General features: G+C 39.2%; 1 long non-coding RNA gene across 1 annotated transcript; it reads left to right on the top strand.

The window, feature by feature from the left end:
* Positions 1 to 661: 661 nt before the first annotated feature.
* LOC128651871 (uncharacterized) lies at positions 662 to 26,564 on the top strand. The gene is made up of 2 exons (XR_008401205.1): positions 662 to 699; positions 26,334 to 26,564. It is a non-coding gene; the product is annotated as an uncharacterized LOC128651871 (long non-coding RNA).
* The last annotated feature ends 553 nt before the right edge of the window (positions 26,565 to 27,117 follow it).

A 27,117-nucleotide genomic window follows, 5' to 3' on the forward strand; every position in this document is an offset into this window, starting at 1 on the left:
CTGCTTCTTGGGTTGTAACTAGCCATAGAACAAGCTATTATGCTATTGTTCGTTCCCAAGTTGAGCGCTTCTCTCTTTTTATTTATGCAAATTATGACACTTAAGGAAGTCTCCCTATGTGTGATGCGGGAATCCAGACGTGGATATACTGTCAAGGTCTATATACATTATTGTTTATTCTAAGGTGGTTGTTTGTGACATTAGGTCACAATTTAAAGCTCAAGTGAAGGAGCTTTAATCTCCAGCAGTATATACTGATATATATATATATATATATATATATATATATATATATATATAAGGGTTAACTACATTTACCTATGTTAGTTACTGTCCCTTTAAGTAATCTGCCTATACAAGGTACCTCCTCCCAGGCTCTATTGCTGGTTAATTGCGATCCTTCAGTTAGAACTACGCCGCAACAGGTTTTCTGTTGTTCTTACTATTGAACTAAACTACTCTCTCTGAGTTGTTCCCTTCTAGCACTACTGATACACTTCCGTGGTGTAGCGCTCCTACCTTCTCTACCGCTGAAAGCTTCGGGCAGATTCCTCCTCACTGAGACATTGGCTCTGACACCTACGTCATCAGCTGCAGCCGGGTGCTCCGCTTCTCATCAGACACGCTAACAGCTTCCTGACACGCTGCACGGATTTGAATCCTCTCGGCTGCACAGCGGATGAAACAAACCAGCTTCAGGTCAGAATTTAAACATAACGATAGCACCACAGCCTATGCTATTATTTGTACTGTTGGTTTTCACTTCTATTACCTCTCCTAGAAGTACGGCTGACTGACCTGTCATAACTTAGATCTTTCACTGCTGAGCCATTTGTCATAGCGTGAGAGTTAAGGCTTCTACTACCTGCCTTTGAGGAATTGTGTTAACATTTACTGTGTAAACATAAGTACTCACTTCTTGGCAAATATTAAAGCACAAGGGCAACCTTCTTACATACCTGGTTCCCCTTGTGTAACAAATCCTCTTATTTTCCTAGAGGACTCATATATAAAGTTTAGAGATTCACATTAAACAAACAATTATGTTAAGGAAACTCAGGCCTTACAATATATATATATATATATATACAGTATATATATATAAATATATAGTTACAATAAAAAAAAGGACATTTGAATATGAAATATTGATAATTCATGTCGGGTTAAGCACACTAAAATAAACGCGATCAAGTTAGCGCTCGAGCATGTATGTTGTTAGTTTTTTAGTTTTCATGGTCTATTGAAGTCTATGAGGGAATACGTTAACTCGTTTGGAATATTCTGAGTTCCACTTTTTGCATATGCCGGGTTTTTGCTCATGCAAACTTTCTACTTTAAACTCATAATACGAGCGCAAACCGAAGCACGCCGATGTTATTGCTGGATCAGGAGTGCTAATTTGCACTCCACTCATAATCTAGCACATGATGATGGATGTTTAATTCAGGTTTCCACATTTCTGCATCTTACTTCATCACATAAGCATCTCATTAGGCTCATTTCATTATGGCATACTTGGTTATAAAACACTTTACCTGACACATTTCATCATGGCATATTCTCCTTGTGATATTTCACTGTGGACCTATAGCTCACATTCCTCTTTGACACTTTTTAAGTGCTATACACTTTACTTGCTCATTTCCCTGTGACACACTTTATATCAGTGTTTCTTATATCCAGTCCTCAAATTTCTACAACTGGTCAGATTCTCAGCATTTTCTTTCCTGATTACAGATGAATCAGTCACAGTGAGTGACCCAGGCAGGGAATTCAAATTTGGCTTTTTAGTGTTGCTTGAAGGGAGAACTTTGAAATGATAATTTATGTGATGCATTGAATCTTTACCTTAGCAACATCATGGCAAAAAATAAGGAATGAGCAAACCACTGAGTTCTGATTACCAAACCTCCAGGTACCCCAGGGATACATGTACAGCAGGTTGAGAAGAAATAAAATAGCATGAGATGGAAACACAGATTTATATAATTCTGAGATACCTATAGTAACATCCCTACATTAAAGGTATGCAGGGATATTGGTATGATCTGATGTCTAAAGCTTGTGCATGTAGCTGGCAATAAATAGTTGCTGAGGACATGAATATACTGTATCTATTTCAATGTAGAACTTGCCCTTTCTTGCTGTTCTTTGACTTTTTGTGTGTCCCTTTTTATTTTTATTTATTACTTTGTATTTATATTTTTCTGTCATTCTTTTTATTTATTTCTCTTGTTTAAAATCATCCTTTTTCTTTCTCATTTTCTGACTCTTTATTTGTTTTTGTCTCTGACTTTCTTCTTCTCGATTGACCCCTCTCTCTTGTCTAAGAAGTTTTATTTCCCCAGAACTTATGGGTATATTTACCCATGGATATATTTATTTATATATATATATATATATATATATATATATATATATATATATATATATATATATATATATATATATATATATATATATATATATATATATATGTAAAACAGACGTCTAATAGTAAGTAACAGAGACTGTTCATTGATTATTCACTGTTACAGTACAAGGTCACATTTTACACTTACTGGAAAAATAAAGTTAAATATATCTGATTATTTTTTCCAGTTTCCAATAGAAGCAACCAGCAACCTTTTGCCAATATTAAGATAAAAAAAAGCATGCTATAATTGATGCTAGGATAAGTGCTTTCACATAATGATAATAAAAATATACCATTTAATACATTTTTTAGACTCTCACCAAATGTTTATGTATATTTCACCAGTTAATATGTTTACTAGCATAGGTATGATTTTTGATTAGTATGGCATAGATTTCAATTCTGACTCTGACATGCAAGGCCCTCAACTGCACTGCTCCCCCCTATATCTCAGATATTGTCTGCAGATACTCTCCCTCCCGCCCCCTTCACTCTGCTCATGACCTCCTACTCTCCTCCTCTTTTGTTAGCTCCTCATATTCCCGTTTACAGAACTTCTCCAGACTGGCTCCCATCTTTTGGAACTCTCTGCCTCGCTCCCTAAAGACTCTACTGTTCAGGGATGCATACAACCTACACTAACTTTTCCTTATACAAGTTCCTCTCCTCCATTGCTATCCCCTTGAGCCCCCTTAGTATACAAGCCTAAGAACCCTACTGTTTGCAGATCACCTTCATAAGAGCTGACTGCAACAGTGTGACTCTCAGCAGGGGCCTCTACCCATGTGATCCTTACAAATGTTACCTTGTAAACTACCTATATTTAAAGCGCTGCGGAATCTGTTGGCGCTCTACAAAAAACCAAGAAGAAGAAGAAGATAGAAATAGCATTTATATTGTTTAGTGGTAGTGCGGATGGATTTGGATTTCAATAGGTAAATCTCACAGATGTAACTTAGTTTTTCCCTTTCACAGTAAACAAAGTAGTTAATTTAAAAAGCACTTTGCTGTAACCTCAAAGGGACAGTAAGGTCAAAATTAAATTTTCATGACTCAGATAGAGCATGCAATTTTAAACAAATTTCTAATTTACTTCTGTTAAGAAATGTGTTTCATTCTCTTGGTATCTTTTAATGAAGAGTAAAACTTGGTAGGCTCATAAGAGCTCAGGAGTGTGCACGTGTCTTAAATACATGGCAGCAGTGTTTTGCAACATTGTATAACAAAGCTACAAATAATGTTGCAAAATACTGCTGAAATGTACTAAAGACACATGCACACTCCTCAGCTCTTATGAGCCTACCTATTTTTACTCTTCAATAAAAGATACCAAGGTGTCAATTTATCAATGTTAAAAATTTGAAAAGTAAGAGAGAAAAAGTACACACCTAATAAGTAACTACTTACAAGACAGGGATTTCAGCACACCAATTTTTATTCTATAAGAAAAAGGACAAATGTAATGGCTAGTATAATCATGATGACTACAGTGCCCAGTTTCTCAAATGTATACATCAAGAGTATTGAATTACAAATTCATTTAAACCAATAGATGAACCGTGGTAACATCATTAAATACCACAATATGCGAGTGGTCAGTTATACCTGTAAACGCAAATGGTGAGATTAACCCTATAAACAAAGCAACACCTCCACTAGAGGAACAAAGGGAATAACCCAATAGGGGGCGCTACTAAGAACGGTGTAGAATATATATGTAGGCCCACGTGACCATATATGGATGTTTCAGACAAACAATCAACAAAGTACTAATATAACATAGATACAATGTAAGTGTGTGTATTCACAATATTATACCCAATCCTAGATCAGGATGATAGACAAATATACAAAGTCCAGGATAACCCAATCTGGTATAGGTATCTGTCTTCTATTGGACTGGAGGCAGCACTCGATCTTCACCCTCCAAAGGTTATAAATCTAAAATCAAACACAGGAAAGAGGCGCCGTATGTGTGAATCTGAAGAAGCCAACGACAAATATAAGACATGTGCAGGGTACTCACAATGTGAAAAGGCACTCCAATGTGCCTATAGGGGCAGGCTGGTATTCACAGCAAACCAGCTGGCTGAACCGGCTAACCAGGATACCCAAGGTAGAGGACTCTATGTCTTGATGGACTGTGTATACTGGATCCAGCAATGTGGGAACAGGAGAAGGTGTCCCACATCAGACCGTTCCTCTACTAACCAGTTTCCACACTGCAGCAAGTCATGTCTACACAGGACACTGTGAAATATTGATAGCTAAGGTTTACCATTAGATACATTGAAATTTTTTCTATGGGAGTTCCATAGCGCTGATATTACGAGTCTGTCCTGGGAGGCCAAAAAGTGAGCGGTACACCCTACCCTGTCAAGATCCCTAACGCATTTAAAAGTCAGTAGTTATGAGTTTTATGGTACAACGCCATAGCATAAAACTCATTACTAAAGTGCTAAAGAGTACACTAACACCCAAAAACTACCTATTAACCCCAAAACCGAGGCCCTCCCGCATCGCAAATACTATAATAAAATTATTAACTCCTAATCTGCCACTCCGGATACTGCCGCCACCTACATTATATTTATTAACCCCTAATCTGCTGCCCCCAACATCGCTGACACCTACATTATATTTATTAACCCCTAATCTGCCGCCCGCAATGTTGCTGCAACCTATCTACACTTTTTAACCCCTAATCTGCCGCCCCCAAAGTCGCCACTGTAATAAACATATTAACCCCTAAACATTAGTTAAATATTATTAACCCCTAATCTGCTGTCCCTAACATCGCTGCCACCTACCTACATTTATGAACCCCTAATCTGCCGCCCCAAGGTTGCCGCCACTATATTAAAGTTATTAACCCCTAAATCTAAGTCTAACCCTAAACCTAACACCCACTAACTTAAATATAATTTAAATAAATCTAAATAAATATTCCTATCATTAACTAAATAATTCCTATTTAAAACTAAATACTTACCTATAAAATAAACCCTAAGGTAGCTACAATATAACTAATAATTAAATTGTAGCTATCTTATGGTTTATTTTTATGTTACAGCTAAGTTTGTATTTATTTTAACTAGGTAGAATAGTTACTAAATAGTTATTAACTATTTAATAACTACCTAGCTAAAATAAATACAAAAGTACCTGTAAAAAAAAAACCTAATCTAAGTTACACTAACACCTAACACTACACTATAATTAAATAAATTAACTAAATTAAATACAATTATCTAAATTAAATTAAATTAGCTAAAGTAATCACCCACCACCCACACAACCAACCCCCCAAATAAAATACTATCTTAAAAAACTTAAGCTCCTCATTGCCCTGAAAGGGGCATTTGGATGGGCATTGCCCTTAAAAGGGCAGTTAGCTCTTTGCAGGCCAAAAGTCCCTAACCTAAAAATAAAACCCACCCAATACACCCTTAAAAAAACCTAACACTAACCCCCTGAAGATCGACTTACTGGGAGAAGTCTTTATCCAAGCCGGGCCGGAGTCCTCAACGAAGCTGGGAGAAGTCTTCATCCAAGCCGGGCGAAGTGGTCCTCCAGACGGGCAGAAGTCTTCATCCAGATGGCGTCTTCTATATTCATCCATCCGGCGTGGAGCGGGTCCATCTTCAAGACATCCGACGCAGAGCATCCTCTTCATCCGACAACTAAAGCTGAATGAAGGTACCTTTAAGTGATGTCATCAAAGATGGCGTCCCTTAGATTCCGATTGGCTGATAGAATTCAGCCAATCGGAATTAAGGTAGAAAAAATCCTATTGGCTGATGCAATCAGCCAATAGGATTGAAGTTCAATCCTATTGGCTGATCCAATCAGCCAATAGGATTGAGCTCACATTCTATTGGCTGTTCCAATCAGGAATTAAGGTAGAAAAAATCATATTGGCTGATTAAATCAACCAATCAGATTTTTCCTACCTTAATTCCGATTGGCTGATAGAATCCTATCAGTCAATCGGAATTCGAGGGACGCCATCTTGGATGACGTCACTTAAAGGAACCTTCATCATCAGGTAATTTTGTAATTATTTTAACTAGGTAGCTATTCAATAGTTATTAACTATTTAATAGCTATTCTACCTAGTTAAAATAAATACCAAGTTGCCTGTAAAATAAATATAAATCCTAAAATAGCTACAATGTAGCTATTAGTTATATTGTAGCAATATTAGGGTTTATTTTATAGGTAAGTATTTAGTTTTAAATAGGATTAATTTATTTAATTATAGTAATTTTATTTAGTTTTATTTAAATTATATTTAACTTAGGGGGTGTTAGGGTTAGGGTTAGACTTAGGTTTAGGGGTTAATAACTTTATTACAGTAGTGGCGACGTTGGGGGCGGGAGATTAGGGGTTAATAATTGTAGGTAGGTGGCGGCTACGTTGGGGGGTGCAGATTAGGGGTTAATAAAATGTATTATAGCGTTTGCGAGGCGGGATTGCATCGGTTTAGGGGTTAATACATTTATTATAGTGGCGGCAATGTCTGGTCGGCAGATTAGGGGTTAATAAGTGTAGTTAGGTATCAGTGACGTTGGGGGGGCAGATTAGGGGTTAATAAATATAATATAGGTGTCGGCGATGTTAGGGACAGCAGATTAGGGGTTCATAGGTATAATGTAGGTGGCAGAGATGTCCGGTCGGCAGATTAAGGGTTAAATAATTGTATTATAGTGTTTGCAATGTGGGGGGGCCTCGGTTTAGGGGTCCATAGGTAGTTTATGGGTGTTAGTGTACTTTGTAGCACTGTAGTTAAGAGCTTTATGTTCCTGCGTTAGCCCATAAAACTCTTAACTACTGACTTTTTTATGCGGTCTTGGAGGTAGAGGCTGTACCAATCACTTTCTCCAAGACTTGTAATACCAGCATTAGCCAAATCCCATTAAAAAGATAGGATACGCAATTGACTTAAGGGGATTTGCGGTAGACAAAAGTCACAGAAGAAAAGTGAGCGGTACTCCTGTACCTGCCATACTTGTAATACCAGCGGGCGTTAAAAAGCAGCGTTAGGACCCCTTAACGTTGCTTTTTAAGGCTAATGCAGAACTTGTAATCTAGGCGAAAAGTTTGTTAACAGTAAATCAGGCAGCAAAGTATCCTCAGGTTTGAAGGGGTTAAACAGAGACGTGGTCAGGCAAGCAAAGTTTGTTCACAGTAAATCAGGCAGCAATGTATCAAAATGAGTACTCACAAAGCCACAGCTAAAAACAAACGGGCATCAGGTGAAGGACAGGCCGGAATTTGAACCCAGAGTGATGTCAGCAGAATGGGACGGCTTCAGGGAGCGTGTCAGCAGAGTGAGACAGTTTCAGAGGCAAAGGATGTTGGTAAGCAACGCAGCAACAGAGCCTGAGAAGCAAGGAGTGTGACATACATAACAATTGAGTTATAAATTGGGCCAAACAAAGTCATTAATAGTGATAATAAAAAATATATAGAGGCCTATTTATTAAAGGTCTTGCGGACCGGATCTAACAGTGCGCAAGACCTCGCTGAATGTGGAGAGCAATACGCTCTCTGTATTCAGCATTGCACCAGCAGCTCACAAGAGCTGCTGGTGCAACACCGCCCCTGCATACTCGCACCCAATGGGCTGCCAGCAGGGGGGTGTCAATCAACCCGATCATACTCGATCGGGTTGAATTGTGGCGAATTCCTGTCCGCCTGCTCAGAGCAGGCAGACATGGTTATGGAGCAGCGGTCTTAAGATCGCTGCTTCATAACTGCTGTTTCTGGCGAGTCTGAATCTCGCCAGAAACACTGACCCACAAGCTCCATACAGAGCTTGATAAATGGGCCTCATAGTTAGGAAGTCCTGTAGCTGCCTGGTCTTCTATGTGGGAAAAACCAGGCGGATGCTAAAAGATAGAGTAACGGAGCACAGGGATAATATTAAGGATGCCCTAGATGGTGAGATTAAGAGCTGTGTAGTGCTGCATTTTTCTATGCACCATTCTTGTTCTCCAAATGACCTTAAAATGGTTGGAATTGAATCCTGTTCTCTGTATGGGAGAGGGGGGGAATATTAATAATATTCTCCTTAAAAAGGACACAGCTTGGATGTACAAGTTTAATACGGTCAACAAAAAGTTTGAGTTTGCAGCATTTCTTTAAAAGTCCTGGGTTTCAGATTTGAAATGTATAATTCAAAGCTAAGAACTAACTAGTCTAATGTGTTCTTTTCTGCTCTTTGTTCAGTGTTATGGGGCGGTGGCCGAAAGGAACTCGAGATTTGTGGAACCAGTAATTTTATAAAAATAATTTTGAACTATGATTTTTTAAGGGTCTGCACACAAATTCCCTATAAACGGTATTTTATATTCAATAGACATTTTTTGAGTCCTTCTGGATTTGAAAACTGTATTTCTCCCTAACCTATTTAATGTCAATTTATCAAGATCCGTATGGAGCTTGATGGCCCGTATTTCCGGCGAGCCTTCATGTGCAGCTGACATGAAATGCTACATTGTCTCATATCCGCTCGCACATTAGTAAATTGACCCCCAAGAGATCGAAGCAATTTGCAGAAGTAAAATTGCATGCTCGATCTGAAAAATGAAAAATTTGACTTTCCTGTCCCTTTAAGTGGTAATGGCTATGACTTTCAATTTTACGTAACCTTCCAGTTTCTATCCTGAAAATAGGTCCTTGACACATGAAAAGGCCTTTTTAGATCCTTTTTTGTTGAAAAGGATTCATAGCTGCAGACTTTTGACTCACAGATCAATTTGTATATTGTGATCAGTTGAACACATGGCAACCAATTAGACTTGAAAGCAAAAAAAAAAAAAAATCATAATAAAAAAATTGGGTAACAAATCACAGATACTGTAGATTGTGATTGACCTCTTAATTAAGAAAATCTGAATTATCTTCAGGATAAGGATTCTATACAGACTACAAATGATGGCCTTGAGAATGAATACATTAGGATTTTGAGTGAGGTGTTATGTTGTACAATGCTTGTTCAAACAATTTTTAAGTCCAGAAAAAAGCAAATATACTTCTTTATCATCTAAATTAAACAACAGGTTTTTAATTTGCTTGAATAATCTTTCTTCACTGAAAATATTTAGTTTGCTTCCTATTGCTTACAGATGTGTAAACAGCTGGGGAGCAAGAGTAGATATTATTAGGAAATAACAGCATCATTTAGTATAACACCTTTCTGAAACCTTACATGCTAATGTTAAAATGTCTGTGATACCTGTACTATGTTTCCTGATAGAGCAATAAAACCAAGATAGATAAATAAATAAATCATATTAAATTACTTTCAATTAATCAATCAATAACAAAAGAGAAGTCCCTTTTAGCACAAACATATTGGTTCATGGACACTTAATAAGCTGCCCGAAGAGCCTATGTTTGAATTTAATTCAGGCACACTTCTGGCCAATCACCAGACGGCCTTCCTATCATTTACATATATATTTGTGTAAAATGTCCAAATTCAAAAAAAAAAGCTAAACCTAGCTAGGCTCAAACTGATTTCTAAACAGTTGAAAACCGCCTTCTAGCTCAGAGCATTTTGAAAGTTTTTCACAGTTAGACTGTGCTAGTTCACATGTTTCATATATATAACATTGTGCTCACTCCCGTGAAGTTATTTAGGAGTAGTGATGTCGCCAACCTAAAAATTTGGGGTGCGCGAACGTCGAACTCAAACTTCCGCGAAAGTTCGCGAACGAGTGAACCGGGCGAACCGCCATAGACTTCAATAGGCAGGCGAATTTTAAAACCCACAGGGACTCTTTCTGGCCACAATAGTGATGGAAAAGTTGTTTCAAGGGGACTAACACCTGGACTGTGGCATGCCGGAGGGGGATAAATGGCAAAACTCCCATGGAAAATTACATAGTTGATGCAGAGTCTGGTTTTAATCCATAAAGGGCATAAATCACCTAACATTCCTAAATTGTTTGGAATAACGTGCTTTAAAACATCAGGTATGATGTTGTATCGATCAGGTAGTGTAAGGGTTACGCCCGCTTCACAGTGCGCAGTGTAGGTGATTACCTGCCCTGACCATGCTTTGCAGACCAGGTATCAGTGGTCAGATGGACCTTTGCCCCAACACTGTGTGCCAGACATGCCATTATAGCAGACTTATATGGCTTTGGCGTTGCTTTTTGGTAATTAGAAGGCTGCTAAATGGGTTAATTAGGGAGCATGTAGGCAGCTTGTAGAGTTAATTTTAGCTTAAGTGTAGTGTAGTAGACAACCCAAAGTATTGATCTAGGCCCATTTTGGTATATTTCATGCCACCATTTCACCGCCAAATGTGATCAAATTTATAAAAAACTTAAATTTTTTTGCAATTTTAGGATTCTCACTGAAACTATTTACAAACGGCTTGTGCAATTATGGCACAAATGGTTGTAAATGCTTCTCTGGGATCCCCTTTGTTCAGAAATAGCAGACATATATGACTTTGGCGTTGCTTTCTGGTAATTAGAAGGCCGCTAAATGCTGCTGCGCATCACACGTGTATTATGGCTAGCAGTGAAGGGGTTAATTAGGTAGTTTGTAGGGAGCTTGCAGGGTTAATTTTAGCTTTAGTGTAGATATCAGCCTCCCACCTGACACATCAGACCCCCTGATCCCTCCCAAACAGCTCCCTTCCCTCCCCCACCCCACAATTGTCCCCGCCATCTTAAGTACTGGCAGAAAGTCTGCCAGTACTAAAATAAAAGGTTTTTTTTTTTTGTTTGTTTTTTTTTAGCATATTTACATATGCTGCGGTGTAGCATCCCCCTTAGCCCCCAACCTCCCTGATCCCCCCCAAAACAGCTCTCTTACCCTGCCCATCTGCCTTATTGGCGGCCATCTTGGGTACTGGTAGCTGTCTGCTATTATTTCACAGTCAAAAATGTGTTGCTTTTTAAATGTACACTACTGTTATACCAGATATGAGTGGTGGCACTGGGCAAGTGGGCACAGTATACGCTGTGAGCCTGACACACACGCTGGCAGGCAGGCAACTGCAATTAGATTACACAGGAAAAAAAAAAAAAAGCAGACTGATGTTCTAGCCCTAAAAAGGGCTTTTTGGGGTGATGTCCTTACAGCAGAGATCAGATGAGTCCTTCAGGACTGTAGTGGACACTGAATACACTAGCCTAGCTATCGATTTACCTATTACATCAGCAGCAGCTACACTGTCCCTCCTCTCACTAAGAATGCAGCTTCCGAATGAATCTAAAATGGATGCTGTCCAGGAGGTGGGAGGGTCTGGGAGGGAGTGTCTGCTGCTGATTGCTTGGCTGTAATGTGTCTTCTGACTGTGAGGTACAGGGTCAAAGTTTACTCAATGATGACAAATAGGGGGCGGATCGAACATCGCATATGTTCGCCCGCCGCGGCGGACGCGAACATGTTATGCTCGCCGGGAACTATTCGCCAGCGAATCATTCGCGACATCACTATTTAGGAGTCTTCACTGATTGACTACACTGCATGTCTGTCAAAGGCACTTAGATAAGGAGGCTGTCTGCAAAGGCTTAGGTACAAGGTAATCCCAGAGGTAAAAAGTATATTAATATAACTGTGTTGGTTATGCAAAAATGGGGAATGAGTAATAAAAGGATTATCTATCTTTTTAAATAAGAAAAATGTTGGTGTAGACTGTCCCTTTAACTGCATATGTTAGAAAAGACTGATGTACAGATTGTGTTTTTTTTTTTCTTTTACTTTTTTACTTACCTAGTAGCATCCTAGAAGTGAATCTGTGCCATGGGAAGTTAAAAGTTGACAGGCAGAAGTGGCTCCATTTCAAAGGAATTGATCTTGACACTCTGGGGGTCGATCCGATAAAAATCGTCGCCCGCAAAAGCCGGCGACGCCAATAATTGCGCGGATTTGGTATCCTATATACGGCGTAAGCTAGAAGTTACGCGCGTAGATTTCTGGCGTCGCCCGTAGTTTTTTGGCCCATAGACTGACATACAAAACACGCGCAATTTGCTATCCAATATACGGCGTAAGGACTTACGCGCGCAGATTTTACAAAATCTACTCCATTCTCAGCTCGCCACAAATTGAAGGCGCAGGAACCCTTGCACTGACTTAGAAACCAACGTAACTCTCAGAAGGCCTAACAAATGCATGCCTAACAATATACATAGCAGCAGCTTGTTCACAAATAGTTAACCTCTTAAAAGCATTTATTATTCCTGCCCCTGCAAGTGTGTCAAACCAATCACAAACAGCACAACCTCTCACCTGCAGCCTTAAAACACCTGCAAATGCACACCCTCATTAGCCACCATGTTTCCCTTGCAGTATATTGCATTTAGAGTCAGACAGCGTCGTGGGGCACAAGGGGTGCTGGAACCCCTACAAGCCCCTGTTTTGGATGGTATCCCTGCTGCTGAGGTCCCTGGTCATGGTGCTGTAGCTGTCCCTGCTCCAGCTGCTGCTGCTGCCCTCCCTGCTCCTCCTGCTGTTGTCCCTGTTCCTGGTGCTCCCCATGCTGCTGTTGCTGCAGCTGCCCATAGGCCAGCAGGGCCTATAAGACGAAGGCATCAGCAGAGGGGAAGAGCACCAAGGGTACACAGGGTTAGGGTCACCCTGTTTGGGATGACAGAAGTGGAGGTCAGGGAAAAATATTGCTTGACATCTGCAAGCCTCATTAACCTATATGAGGTGTTGAAGGATGAAATTGACCCTCAAGCGTATAGGAACCGAGCTCTGACTGGTATGCAGAAGCTGTTGTGTGTTGTACACTTCCTGGCAACTGGCTCATACCAGTCAACAGAGGGGCTTGTGTCTGGCCTAGCGCAGTCTACCTTCTCCAGGATTCTAGGGGAGGTTCTGACTGCTCTAGATAACCAGACACAACAATACATTCATTTCCCCCATACCCCCCAGGAATGGAACCGTCTTAAACAAGGCTTCTATCGACTGGGGGGTATTCCTAATGTCATGGGGGCAATTGATTGCACACATGTGCGTATTGTGGCCCCACATGAGGAGACAATCCTCTATATTAACAGGAAAGGGTTTCACTCATTGAATTGCCAGATGGTCTGCGATACCAATCTGAAATTCTTACATGTGTATGCAGGCTTCCCAGGGAGTGCACATGATTCCTACATCCTGCGCCAGACCTCCTTATTCAATATGTTTGAAAATGGAACACTTTCGGGAGGATGGCTGCTTGGTGAGTACCTTCATTCTGTCTGTATATTTCTAATAAAGGGACACTAAACACATATTTTCATCTCATGTTTCAGATAGAGAATACAATGTTAAACAGCATTACAATTCACTTCTCTTATATCATTTTATTCATTCTTTATATATCTTATTTTTAAAAATTTCTAATTCACATATATGAGCCAATCATATGAGGCTTCTATGTGCAGCCACCAATCAGCAGCTATTGAGCATATCTAATATGCTTGTCATCAAAAGTTATCTATAGAATGGAGAAAATGATCTAATCTAAGTTAATTATCAAGCTGCTAACAATTGCAGGTTCTTATTAAATGGACAGTCTAGTATAAATTGCACTTCCATTATTCAGATAGGCCTTTTAATTTTAATAAACTATCCTGATTACTTCCATTAATGTTTTTATTAAATCTATCTTTTATATGTGATTCATGTTGTGTCCCTTTAAAGCACATGATGTACCTGTAGTAATCCAAACACATATGTTACATGACAGGTGACGCAGGGTACGGCTGCAGACCATGGCTATTAACCCCCTTGGTGCACCCCATTACAGAGCCACAACTCAGGTACCAGGAGGCACACATAAAAACAAGGAATGTCATTGAAAGGAGCTTTGGCCTATTAAAAACCAGGTTCAGGTGTCTGGATGTTACAGGCGGAGCACTACAGTATAACCCCAACAAAGTGTGTTCCATTGTCAATGCTTGCTGTATTCTACACAACATTGCTGTGGACACACGTTTGTTGGGGGACATTGACCCAGAGCAGCAGCAGCAGCTGGTTCCTGTACTTGAGGATGTGGACAGGGGGACACTGAGGGGGAATGAAGTGAGGGATTATGTCATCCGGGAATACTTCACCTGTAAGTTACTTATTCATAAGTACAGTAAACCGTAACATTCACATGTATTATGATGTTTGACAGTACCTCACCAACCATTGCATGTGTATATATCATGTCTTGCAGAATTTAAAACTTTGGATTTCCACTGCATGTAAGTGAAACTACTACATCCCAACCCCCTTCCCTTAAAGGGACACTATACCCAAACATATTGTTTCATGATTAAGGATAGAGAAGATAATTTGTAAAAACCTTATAATTTAAATCAATTACCTATTTTCATTTTTTATTTAGATATACTTTAATGAAGACATAGCAATGCACACAGTGAAAAAATCGCAGGAGGCATCTATATACAGCTACTAATCATCAGCTTCCAAGCATATCTCGATATGGTTTTCAGCAAAGAATATCAATAGAATGAAGCAACATAAATAATAGAATGAAATTATAATTTCTTTTTGGAATTATCTTCTCTTTCAAAATCATGAAGGAAAAAAATTTGCTTTCATGTCCCTTTAACAACCCTAATTACTGTATATTTATCATTTGTTTCATTCATGTTTAGTTCACTATCATTAAGAATGAGGATAATGGATATTTATACCTTATGTTCACACCTTCTTTAAATACATTATTAGTTATATATACCAACGTGTCAATTTATATTGGATGTGAGAAACCTTGATGTACATCTTAGAAGTGAATATTACTATATGTGCCGTTGAGACACAACCATGTGATGTTGTTTATTGAGCAGGAATATGTCATAAACATTATAATAATACCTTTTTGGTCCATTTCAACACAGGTATTATTATATGTTTTACCAATATTACTGTACTAAAACACACCTCACATGGATGTGGATGACAATTCGATAGTAAATAACAGAGGACAAGATTTTCAATGAAATAGAATAATATTTATTTTCTTTTAGGCCTCTTAGATGAGGGGCCTGGAGTGGGTCTTCTGCCTCTCCTGGGTTGTGTGGATCCAGTAGGAGTGCTGGTCACAGACGAGATGCTTGATGCGATGTCCTGCTGGTAGGTGAAATGCTCCACCAAAACCCCCAACAGTTGGTTCTGTTCCCTCCATCTGTGGTCACTCTGTATTTGCATGTCCGATATGACTCGCAGCATTTGGGTTTGGTTTTGGACCATAGCTGTTACAGATGCTGCCATGTCCCTTTGCAGATCATTGGATCTCTGTTGCAAACGCTGTTGGCTCCTATGGAACCTGCGTTGTTCCCTCTGCATTCTTTCACACGTTGCCGTTAGAGTCTCACATGTCAATGTTTGCCTCCTCTGTAGTGAGATGTATTCGTCACCCATGGCGGAACTCAATTGATCCATGGGCTCTTCAGCAGCAGGGACAATAGGCACTGGTTCCATTTCGTGATCCTCAGCTGGAGGTGCAGGCACAGGAATCTCAGCTGGAGGTGCAGGAACAGAAAGCTCAGCTGGAGGTGCAGCCACAGGAATCTCAGCTGGAGGTGCAGGAACAAAAAGCTCAGCTGGAGGTGCAGCCACAGGAATCTCAGCTGGAGGTGCAGGAACAAAAAGCTCAGCTGGAGGTGCAGCCACAGGAATATGAGCTGGAGGTGCAGGAACAGAAAGCTCAGCTGGAGGTGCAGCCACAGGAATATGAGCTGGAGGTGCAGGAACAAAAAGCTCAGCTGGAGGTGCAGCCACAGGAATATGAGCTGGAGGTGCAGGAACAAAAAGCTCAGCTGGAGGTGCAGCCACAGGAATATGAGCTGGAGGTGCAGGCCCAGGAATATGAGCTGGAGGTGCAGGGCGATGGATTTCAGTTGGTGGAGCTCTTCCAACTGATGATGATGGTACAGATGTCGGGATGGACCGATAGTCCCAATGGCCGCTGGTGTGCATCCACTCAGCCTGCTGGTATAATCCTGTAGTGGCATGATATTCTTGTGGGGGGGTAAATACATCTACCCTTCGGGGCTGGCGTGGCTCCCCCTCCAAGCCAAAGGAATATTCCTCCGGCCAGGGCTCCTGCCAGGTATCCTCCTGTAATGCAGGCGGCATGATATTTGGATTCTCTATTGAGGCAGTCCAAGCCATGTCATGCCTGGCATACTCCTGCTGTATTATCTGGACCGGTGGTTGAGGTGGACATATAGTTTGATCCGGTGTTGGGGGATTCATGGGCGTAGGCACCCTGGTGACTGGAGGTTCTGTGGAGGAGTCAAATGATGAGAGGGATTAGTACAGTCAGATATCTATCCATGTGGGCATACAATGTACATGCTAGGGCCTATCCACATTCTCATGTCAAACTCTATAACATGCATGTGCACATTGAGATTTGTGATATGAGGGTTTTTAATATGCAAAGTATACATGTATGTGTTTCATACAATAGTTCTGTGTACATGTCAGTGATGGAGAAAATGTGTTCTTTAAGTGACACTATGGTTGTGATGACTATGGTGTCCATTTACTGAAAAGTCTACATGTGGCTTGTGGCCTGTGTTACTCTGAGACATGTTAGTATTTCACTATTCTACCTCATATCATGATTTTCAATGTGTTAAGTAGCATTAAATGGACATGCAACCCATATTTATTATTTCATGATTCAGCTAGCCAAGCATGGAATTTTAAAAAACTTGTAATTTACTTCCAGTAGCTAATATGCTTCATTATCTTGATATTCTTAGCTGAAATGCATTTCTAGATAGGCTCAGAAGCTGCTGATTGGTGGCTGTACATCAATGCCTCGTGTGATTGCCTCACCCATGTGCATTGATATTTAATAAACTAAGATTCTGAAAATAATAATTAAAAATAGATAATAGAAGTAAATTGGGATGTTGTTTAAAACTGTATTCTCTATCTGAATAATGAAATAAATTCTTTGTGTTTCATGTCCCTTTAATGTTAAATCTCATTGTATATTTAGTTGTTAGTAAGCAAAATACCATGATCCTCATTGTGTACATGAATGTGTGACAATATAGGATGTTTTAACTCAAATACATATAATACTAGTGTGTGGGATGTTACTCACCAGCATGCTGTGCTGATGTTGCAGTCCCTGAGTCACGAGCCCCTGGAAGTCCACGGACTGCTGTGAGGCTCAGGGACCTACGAATGAGCTCCTGCCACTCATTGTATTCCGCCTCATAGTGAGGCCCACCTCCTGTTGCCCTCTGGGACATTGCTTCCTGGCCCATCCTCTCCTTGACTCTCCTCTTGCAATCATTCCACCTCTTCTTTAGGCCATCCACATTCCTCCTCTGTTGGGACACACCATTGACGGCCTCCACCACCTTCTGCCAAGCATCTTTATGCCTACGGGCAACTCCTTTGCCCTTCTCTTGTCCAAAGAGGGCATTATGGTTCTCCAGGACAGCCTGGACTAGAGCGAGGTTTTCGTCAAAACTGAAATTCGGACACCTCATACGCTCCTCGTCCTGGGCTGCCTGGCTCCCTCCCTGGGATGTCCCTGGTGTGGGTTCCTCCCTATCCTCTCCCTCCTCCCCCTTCTATCCCCATGTGCAACCTCTATCCCTCTTCTAAGTGTGCCTGGCCTTGGGGCAACCCCACTCCCATCCTCCCTTCTGGCTCTCCCTCTCCCCACTCCGCTCACTCCCTGACGGGGACCCTGCTGCTCCTCCTGTCCATTATCCTCTCCCTGCGACTCCCCTTCCCTCCTCCCCCCAGCCCTAGCTCTCCCTGACATCCTCACACTACACACACTCACACACTCACACTCACTCCCACTTCAATCACACACAATCACAACCAGACACTCAGCCTTTCAAACTATAAAAGATAAATAAAAAGTGTTGGGTGTTATCAAAAAAAAGTGTTGTGTATTTTGTATATGTGTGTATGCAAAATGTGTGCAATATGAAAAAAAGTGTAAGTAAATGTACTGGCTTCACAATCCAACAATCCGACCTAACTAACTTGATGAAATGCTCCTTTCTCACTACTCTTACCACTAATCTCTCTACTCGCTGTAGTGTGCTGTAGCTCCAAGAACCAACCAAACACACTAAAGAAATGGCGGCTGCGCAGGTGTTTAAGTATGATTTTTGAATCTCGTCATTACGTGGCGCATCTCTTAGAACTGGCGTTATTTTTTACGAGTCGTAGGCTAATTTGCATAAAACTACACTTTATTGAGACTTTACGTGAACAAAATACAGGCGGAAGTACTTGCGACGACTAAAAGGTGTATTTGCGCACATTTTGCCTGCTCTTCGGTTTTTCTGACTTACGCCAGTTTAGCATCTGACGGCGCTGAATATTGGATAGCTCGAGTTGCGAGCTGAAACTGCGGGCGACGCGGGTTACCTCGCTTGCGCCGAAAACTACGATCTATATCGGATCGCGCCCCTAAGCTCTGGTGAGGGGCAGCTACAAATCTTTATGAAGTCTGCACATTTTGAGTGGCAAAGCTGCTGCAAGTTTTTTAGCCAGATATAATTTTCATGAAAGATATTTATTCAAACTACACCGTTAAGACATATCTTTTGCATTCAACCATTTATTTTAAAGAAAATAATGTAACCCTTTAGCAGTTGATTATATAAGGAGCTACACTGATACCTATACACAGTTCAAAGGTACCAGGGTTTACTTAATGTAGCTTACATATATACCAGCAATAACCATGTATTTTAAGGAAAAGGTTATAGTAGGTCAATTGACTGAACAACAGGGCTAATGCGTGAAATGGCACATGGAACAGTGCACCATAAAAGGTATAGACTCCAGCAAATAGAAGTGAGTTATCTTTCCGTAAGGCTTTTTTTCTAACAAGTAAATTTTTCTTACAGGGTGGCACCAATACAAAGAGGGATTTCAGCAATCACTACCAGTTTTGTACTAGTTTAATTGTGATCTTGCTCATTATTGGTAAATGACTGGCAATCTGGCAGTTGTATGAGCTTTGGAAGTTTTTGCATTAAGCATATTTTTTTTTATTCAATCTAACCTCTGATTCATATCCTTTTATTTCTTAATACTCATTCCACCATGTTCTTGCACTTTTCTTAATTACAGTTAGGTCATAATTATGTGGCTTTTGTATTCAATGCCAAAGAGAGTGTTCACTGAACATAATTTGCCTGGCATAAGGTTACACAGTAGCTACATATATGCCTAGGGCTTCTTCTTGCCTTCTCGAGTGTTATTTTATATAGCTGTTTAAAAAATTATATATATGGATAATATGTTTTATTCCTTTTTTCCAGGAATATGTTTTCAGAACGAAATCTTTATTCCATTTATTTTCTCCACAATTCACCGAAGTCAGTAGCTCCAGCTGTTGAGGTGGCAACCTTATCTTCATTGCTTAATGAGTAAAATATTTATTGAATACCTTCCAGATGGGGTTTTAAAAATATTTTAATAACTCATTAAACTAGCTCTGTTGCTAGGGAAATGTAATATAAAATGGAAATTAGCTTTTTTTTTCCAGATTACAAGGCTTCTTGATGCAGTTGGGTTGCATATTCATTTATTAAAGTTAGGCACAATAACACTTGTAGACTTTAATATCACTGATAAAATTACGTTTAATTATGTACCTTTTGAGGGGGGAAAAACAGTCTTTATGATTACTTGTGAATAATAAATATGAAGCCAAAAGTAAATGTTGCCATGTGCTTGAGAATTAACAAGTGTACAAATGCTTGTAGCATTTACCACACTATGGCCTAGATTTGGAGTTTGGCGGTAAAAGGGCTGTTAACGCTCCGCTGGCTTTTTTCTGGCCGCACCATAAATTTAACTCTGGTATCGAGAGTTCAAACAAATGCTGCGTTAGGCTCCAAAAAAGGAGCGTAGAGCATTTTTTCCGCAAATGCAACTCTCGATACCAGAGTTGCTTACGGACGCGGCCAGCCTCAAAAACGTGCTCGTGCACGATTCCCCCATAGGAAACAATGGGGCTGTTTGAGCTGAAAAAAACCTAACACCTGCAAAAAAGCCGCGTTCAGCTCCTAACGCAGCCCCATTGTTTCCTATGGGGAAACACTTCCTACGTCTGCACCTAACACTCTAACATGTACCCCGAGTCTAAACACCCCTAACCTTACACTTATTAACCCCTATTCTGCTGCCCCCGCTATCGCTGACCCCTGCATATTTTTTTTAACCCCTAATCTGCCGCTCCGTAAACCGCCGCAACCTACGTTATCCCTATGTACCCCTAATCTGCTGCCCTAACATCGCCGACCCCTATATTATATTTATTAACCCCTAATCTGCCCCCCTCAACGTCGCCGACACCTGCCTACACTTATTAACCCCTAATCTGCCGAGCGGACCGCACCGCTACTATAATAAAGTTATTAACCCCTAACCCGCCTCACTAACCCTATCATAAATAGTATTAACCCCTAATCTGCCCTCCCTAACATCGCCGACACCTACCTTCAATTATTAACCCCTAATCTGCCGAGCGGACCTCACCGCTATTCTAATAAATGTATTAACCCCTAAAGCTAAGTCTAACCCTAACACTAACACCCCCCTAACTTAAATATAATTTACATCTAACGAAATAAATTAACTCTTATTAAATAAATGATTCCTATTTAAAGCTAAATACTTACCTGTAAAATAAACCCTAATATAGCTACAATATAAATTATAATTATATTATAGCTATTTTAGGATTAATATTTATTTTACAGGCAACTTTGTAATTATTTTAACCAGGTACAATAGCTATTAAATAGTTAATAACTATTTAATAGTTACCTAGTTAAAATAATAACAAATTTACCTGTAAAATAAATCCTAACCTAAGATATAATTAAACCTAACACTACCCTATCAATAAAATAATTAAATAAACTACCTATAATTACCTACAATTAACCTAACACTACACTATCAATAAATTAATTAAACACAATTCCTACAAATAAATACAATTAAATAAACTAGCTAAAGTACAAAAAATAAAAAAGAACTAAGTTACAAAAAATAAAAAAATATTTACAAACATAAGAAAAATATTACAACAATTTTAAACTAATTACACCTACTCTAAGCCCCCTAATAAAATAACAAACACCCCCAAAATAAAAAATTCCCTACCCTATTCTAAATTAAAAAAGTTACAAGCTCTTTTACCTTACCAGCCCTGAACAGGGCCCTTTGCGGGGCATGCCCCAAGAATTTCAGCTCTTTTGCCTGTAAAAGAATAAATACAATACCCCCCCCCCCCCAACATTACAACCCACCACCCACATACCCCTAATCTAACACAAACCCCCCTTAAATAAACCTAACACTAAGCCCCTGAAGATCTTCCTACCTTGTCTTCACCATCCAGGTTCACCGATCCGTCCTGAAGAGCTCCTCCGATGTCCTGATCCAAGCCCAAGCGGGGGGGCTGAAGAGGTCCATGATCCGGTCAAAGTCTTCATCCAGGCGGCATCTTCTATGGTCTTCCATCCGGAGCGAAGCGGCAGGATCCTGAAGACCTCCAGCGCGGAACATCCATCCGGACCGACGACTGAACGACGAATGACTGTTCCTTTAAGGGACGTCATCCAAGATGGCGTCCCTCGAATTCCGATTGGCTGATAGGATTCTATCAGCCAATCGGAATTAAGGTAGGAATTTTCTGATTGGCTGATGGAATCAGCCAATCAGAATCTAGTTCAATCCGATTGGCTGATCCAATCAGCCAATCAGATTGAGCTCGCATTCTATTGGCTGATCGGAACAGCCAATAGAATGCGAGCTCAATCTGATTGGCTGATTGGATCAGCCAATCGGATTGAACTTGATTCTGATTGGCTGATTCCATCAGCCAATCTGAAAATTCCTACCTTAATTCCGATTGGCTGATAGAATCCTATCAGCCAATCGGAATTCGAGGGACGCCATCTTGGATGACGTCCCTTAAAGGAACAGTCATTCGTCGTTCAGTCGTCGGTCCGGATGGATGTTCCGCGCTGGAGGTCTTCAGGATCCTGCCGCTTCGCTCCGGATGGAAGACCATAGAAGATGCCGCCTGGATGAAGACTTTGACCGGATCATGGACCTCTTCAGCCCCCCGCTTGGGCTTGGATCAGGACATCGGAGGAGCTCTTCAGGACGGATCGGTGAACCTGGATGGTGAAGACAAGGTAGGAAGATCTTCAGGGGCTTAGTGTTAGGTTTATTTAAGGGGGGTTTGTGTTAGATTAGGGGTATGTGGGTGGTGGGTTGTAATGTTGGGGGGGGGGGTATTGTATTTATTCTTTTACAGGCAAAAGAGCTGAAATTCTTGGGGCATGCCCCGCAAAGGGCTCTGTTCAGGGCTGGTAAGGTAAAAGAGCTTGTAACTTTTTTAATTTAGAATAGGGTAGGGAATTTTTTATTTTGGGGGTGTTTGTTATTTTATTAGGGGGCTTAGAGTAGGTGTAATTAGTTTAAAATTGTTGTAATATTTTTCTTATGTTTGTAAATATTTTTTTATTTTTTGTAACTTAGTTCTTTTTTATTTTTTGTACTTTAGCTAGTTTATTTAATTGTATTTATTTGTAGGAATTGTGTTTAATTAATTTATTGATAGTGTAGTGTTAGGTTAATTGTAGGTAATTGTAGGTAGTTTATTTAATTATTTTATTGATAGGGTAGTGTTAGGTTTAATTATATCTTAGGTTAGGATTTATTTTACAGGTAAATTTGTTATTATTTTAACTAGGTAACTATTAAATAGTTCTTAACTATTTAATAGCTATTGTACCTGGTTAAAATAATTACAAAGTTGCCTGTAAAATAAATATTAATCCTAAAATAGCTATAATATAATTATAATTTATATTGTAGCTATATTAGGGTTTATTTTACAGGTAAGTATTTAGCTTTAAATAGGAATCATTTATTTAATAAGAGTTAATTTATTTCGTTAGATGTAAATTATATTTAAGTTAGGGGGGTGTTAGTGTTAGGGTTAGACTTAGCTTTAGGGGTTAATACATTTATTATAGTAGCGGTGAGCTCCGCTCGGCAGATTAGGGGTTAATAATTGAAGTTAGGTGTCGGCGATGTTAGGGAGGGCAGATTAGGGGGTTAATACTATTTATTATAGGGTTAGTGAGGCGGGTTAGGGGTTAATAACTTTATTATAGTAGCGCTCAGGTCCGCTCGGCAGATTAGGGGTTAATAAGTGTAGGCAGGTGTCGGCGACGTTGAGGGGGGCAGATTAGGGGTTAATAAATATAATATAGGGGTCGGCGGTGTTAGGGGCAGCAGATTAGGGGTACATAGGGATAACGTAGGTGGCGGCGCTTTGCGGTCGGAAGATTAGGGGTTAATTATTTTAAGTAGCTGGCGGCGACGTTGTGGGGGGCAGGTTAGGGGTTAATAAATGTAATATAGGGGTCGGCGGGGTTAGGGGCAGCAGATTAGGGGTACATAAGTATAATGTAGGTGGCGGTCGGCAGATTAGGGGTTAAAAATTTTAATCGAGTGGCGGCGATGTGGGGGGACCTCGGTTTAGGGGTACATAGGTAGTTTATGGGTGTTAGTGTACTTTAGGGTACAGTAGTTAAGAGCTTTATGAACCGGCGTTAGCCAGAAAGCTCTTAACTCCTGCTATTTTCAGGCGGCTGGAGTTTTGTCGTTAGAGCTCTAACGCTCACTTCAGAAACGACTCTAAATACCGGAGTTAGGAAGATCCCATTGAAAAGATAGGATACGCAAATGGCGTAGGGGGATCTGCGGTATGGAAAAGTCGCGGCTGAAAAGTGAGCGTTAGACCCTTTAATCACTGACTCCAAATACCAGCGGGCGGCCAAAACCAGCATTAGGAGCCTCTAACGCTGGTTTTGACGGCTACCGCCGAACTCCAAATCTAGGCCTATGACAACAAAGGAATTAAAGGGACATAAAACAAGTTGGGATAGAGACAACATATAATAATATGGACTTTAATTACTTTACCTGCAAATTTACACTGCAGTGTCTCACCATTAACCCTTTCTTTTACATTTCTGAATTGTACTGCTCTAACTCCCCCCCCCAAACATTTCCTTCTATGGCTGCATCTATATCTATTGTTGTTTTGGTAGAATGCAAAAGTGAATAGGGGTTATCTGCTGGAGCATGCCTTGAAGCTGTGAACTCAGTTGAAATACAATGCTTGTTTTAAACACTGATAAGAGGGAGTGGAGCCGACTGCTCCAGACAGCATGGCTATTTAAGTATCTCTGCTTATTTTTGAAAATGATTCTAATATACTTGCCAGCAATTTTTAAACATTTTTTTAATGCAAACTATTTTTTACTAAATTAGCCCTTTTAGGATATGCACAGATCTCAGCCTGTTTTATAGCACTTTAACCTTAGCAACAGGCTGACTTATTTCTGAGACTGTATTAGTATTTCCTGAAAGGCACTAATGCAGTATCTCAATACAATATCATATTTGACAACATTTGGCTCAGCCCCCCTAGGATAATGCTTCACATGTGATATTCTTCATCTAATGTTAAAACTTTTACATGTGCAATATTTTAAATATCACGTTTCTTGTTCTTTATATTTATTTAAAGTATGCACTTTTTGTATCCTTTAATTATGCAGATATCTCTAGCAATATTTTATGCACTGCTCAATCAAGGTGAAAGCCTTCTAGATCTCAAGGACAAATTCATAAATGATATGCACATAATATACAAATTGCTGATTGTTATGTCAATTTAATCTATTTTTGCAAATTGGGTGCCCCTGATATTACTTTTAGTAGTTTGTATAAATATTAATTTGGGACAGATTCACCATAGATTGAAGTATTTTTACTGATTTAGTAAATATTATTCTAACTAATTTCAAATGTGTTATTTTGTCACTTCATTAAATTTTTATTCTTTTTGCAGGCTCATAACACATATCATTGCTAAAAACATTGTAACATAAAGCAGATTTTAAAAGACTATGGACTTGTTTCCATTAAGCCGTAATTAGGTTTGCGTGAGGTTGCAAACTGATAAATATGCTGTCGGAAGCAATTTCTTTTATCAACCCAAAAAATGACACCCAGCATAGCTGGTATAAAAGAGGAAAAGGGAACTTTTTCAGACCTATTTCCTATTGAAATTTTAAAACTTGCAAATAATTCAATTTCAATGTAGATTTTTTTTTTTTTTTTTTTTTAATATATTAGATTTATTGTTATCCCATGTATATAAATAGTTACACTTATGTTGTTATGGAAATATCAGTATGTATTTACATTTAAAAATATATGCAAACACCTATAAAGACCTATGCCTAGTGCAGCAATACATATTACATATATTAATAAAGGGGAAAATAGAATTATAATAAAAAATAGTATTTGCTTATGGTTAAAAAATAAGTATTATAAATCAGTGTATCTTTTTTTTGTCTTTAGAAGTGATCACAGATAAGGAGCGTAGAGGTTTAACGTACATTTTATAGTGTAAGGTCAGGTTACCATAGCAACTAACTTGATTTTCAAGAAATCCGATATCGGATGAAAGCGTTAACACAATATTAACTTACACCTACATGAAAAGTGCGACTGCACGCAAAGCACAAAATATTTAAATGGAAACCTTGTACTAAAATGGAGCCATAAACTACTTTTAGCTATCAGCCACTAGCTTACGGCTCCATTTTTTACATCTCAATGCAATCGTGCCCTTTGTTAGCCCACAGATATTGGCACCTTTTACATGACTGCAGGTGTTAAACTATGTATTTATCTGCTGATTGGTAAGTGTGCTCTCACACATGCTTGATTGACAGGCAGGTAATTGAACTTGTTCCATTCATGTAATTTAAAAAATTATTGAACACATGATGCAAAGTAAAATAATTCTTGGCTTACTATTTATTTTTAGGTCCCTTTTCAATGTATTGGCATAATGAGGTTGATCCCAATCTATTAGTGATTTCCTCCCAACTTGAAATGGTCATCACAATGCAAAATGGATCCTTTGGCTTAGCACTGGAACGTTACCTGACGAATTTCACTGAAGCCTATTATATGACGGCATTAATGCCCTGTACTATCTGACATACAAATGTTAGCACGCACTAGAGTAAAACTCGAAACTTCTGTATTCTTAGAATTTTTTTTTTATTATTTTTCTTTAATGAATGAGTGGATCTGTCTTCAAAATAAGATGTTTAGGGTTTGCCACATTTTAGTTATGATAAGCACTTGTTTCTGTTGATAAAAAATTCTCTCAAACATGTAATTAATTTTCTAATATTTAGCAGTTTTCTTTATGTCTCAAATGTTGTGTGGAAAACATGCTGTTTATCATTGACATTCTTTTATTCAAGAGGAAACAAATGACCATACTGCATTAATCAGATGTTTGTTGAAAACAGGAACACTTTAGCTAATATGTAAAAACTCATGAATCTTTGAGAAACAATATTATACATTTTTCTTTATTATTTTTTTTGGATTAAATATTTTTAGATATAAAACTCAATTCCTGTAATCTCATATATTTTAAAAATCAATCTTATCCTTATGTTAAAAAAAATCAAACTAAATAGAGCTTTAGAAACAGTTCCAATATATCACATATTTTGATTGTGCTATAACGTACCAATATTTAAAATGGATGTTTCAATTTTCAGATTCTCATATTTATAAACTTTTTTCTAAGT

The sequence above is a fragment of the Bombina bombina genome, chromosome 3 (genome assembly GCF_027579735.1).
Source record: "Bombina bombina isolate aBomBom1 chromosome 3, aBomBom1.pri, whole genome shotgun sequence".
Classification (NCBI taxonomy): domain Eukaryota; kingdom Metazoa; phylum Chordata; class Amphibia; order Anura; family Bombinatoridae; genus Bombina; species Bombina bombina.